Source organism: Myotis davidii, unplaced genomic scaffold, assembly GCF_000327345.1.
Source record: "Myotis davidii unplaced genomic scaffold, ASM32734v1 scaffold323, whole genome shotgun sequence".
Lineage (NCBI taxonomy): Eukaryota > Metazoa > Chordata > Mammalia > Chiroptera > Vespertilionidae > Myotis > Myotis davidii.
Genome location: NW_006295491.1, coordinates 1,261,715 through 1,263,658, shown reverse-complemented (window position 1 = coordinate 1,263,658; position 1,944 = coordinate 1,261,715). Strand labels below are relative to the sequence as shown.

Genomic DNA, 1,944 nt, shown 5'->3' with positions numbered 1-1,944 from the left:
AGGAACAGGCCCCACGAAAGCGGGAAAGTGCACTCAGCTGAGACCCAGGGAGTCCATAGGGGACACCGACATTTCACGGTACAGCACAGGAGGAGGTCAGATTCTGAAAGAGCCCTTAGAAAGAGAGTCACAGGACTACATGGCCCTTGACCATCTGGAATACTGTCTTTCAATCATTCTAATAACCAGTTCTCTCTCCAGTGTAGCAACAGACCACAGTTTCTTTGAGCACCAGATGAAGCAGTTGGCTGCGTTTAGGGGCCATATTGTGGCAAAGAGAAAGAGAGGGAATGAGAGAAGGGAGAGGTGGAGAGAGAAAGAGAAAAAAAGGAAGGGTGGGAGGGAGAGAGAGAGAAAGAGAGAGAGAGAGAGAGAGAGAGAGAGAGAGAGGAAAAGAAATGAATGATAATGTAACTTAAAAAAAAAAAAAAGATCACACTTACCCTGGCAGGATGCTCACACAGTAATAACTATGGGAGCCCTCAGATTGGCTGAAAGAATTGCAGATTCTCTCCAAGTCCCCCAAAGATAAATGGACAAAGTTCGTGAACTAGCAACTTAAAGGAAATGTTCATGGAAACGATCATATTTAAAATGTTCCACACCACTAGTGATCAAATAAATAGAAAACCTAAGAACAATGAGTTACTATTTTCTCCTTATCAGGTTAATATTTTAAAATATGTTGCTAATGGGAATGTAAAGTGATACAACTTCTCTAGAAAGTAATTGTGCAATGTTTTCCTTTCTTGAGAGTCCTCGCAATGTTAACACAATTCGACGTGACCATTTCCTTTACAGGAATCTACGCTAACACTGTAGAGATGTGGACAAAGATTTGTGTTTAGCGATTTCATTTAAGTTTGACTTATAATAATTAGAAATTTAGAAACAACATAAATGTAAGCACTATGGAAATTGGTTGCATAAATGTTATACAATTAATGAAATGTTCTGCAGCTGTTTAAAATGTGTTTTCAAATATTTTACAGATTAAAAATGCATATGATGTATTATTAAAAGCAGTTTTCAAAATTGTGTGCATAGTAAAAATATGCACGAGAAAAAAATAAAGACCATAAATGATAATGTCATTTATTCATTTAGTTATATCGGAAATATTTATTAAACATATATATCTGGCAATATATTTATCTATAGGCAGTGGGTCTATAGATGGTTTCTGTTTTATTCTTTATACTTTACTGGGTTTTCCAGATTTTTCTAGAGCATTTAATTGCTTTTTACCTACAATATGCATTTTAATAAAGCCTTTCCATTTGTTAGGGCCCAAGTCCACCCTCCCTTAAAGTCTTTCCTCATAGGGATGTCTGACTGCCAGCTTGGGCCCAATCCCCCCAGGGAGCAGGTTTAAGCCAGCAGGTGGTCATCCTTTGAGGGGTCCCTTACAGCACTCCCAGTCCTTCCTCATAGGAAGTGATCACTCACTTTTCTGCGACTCTTTCAAGTCCAACTTGTCATACATGGTCTTGAATGGCAGCCACTGGGATGTGTGACTTTCTTCCCCACTAGTTTGGGAGCCGCTGGAGAACAGGAGTTATACCTTAGGTTCTAAGTTTCCAAGCTGAAAGCCTAGCTTTCCTTCTCCACCTTTTCCATAAAGCCTTTCTTACTACTTGAAAAAGTGGGCAATTTCTTCTCCCCTTGAGTCCTCAAGACAGTTTTTTATGCTTCTTTCATTGGAAGTCCATTCTACTTGGGATTATAGTTCATGTGCTTGTCCTGGCTGCATTTGTCACCCAGCTCCTTAACACAGGAAAGGAAACTTGTTCCTCTTTGTGTCCAGAGTGGTGCCTTTTACAGAGTGTGTGCTCAGTAAACATTGGGCGAGTTGGTGACTGAATGAACGTAGGCTCTTTCCAGCTATTTCCCGGAGCGGGGGGAGTGGGAGGGAGTCTTTTTGTGTAGCTCCTAATCTGAAGA

The 1,944-nt window shown here is 40.1% G+C and overlaps 1 protein-coding gene across 4 annotated transcripts in view; it reads left to right on the top strand.

Moving 5' to 3' along the window:
- Window positions 1-1,944, top strand: part of TRIM2 (tripartite motif containing 2) — a 135,759-nt gene that overhangs the window by 44,554 nt on the left and 89,261 nt on the right. The window lies entirely within an intron of this gene.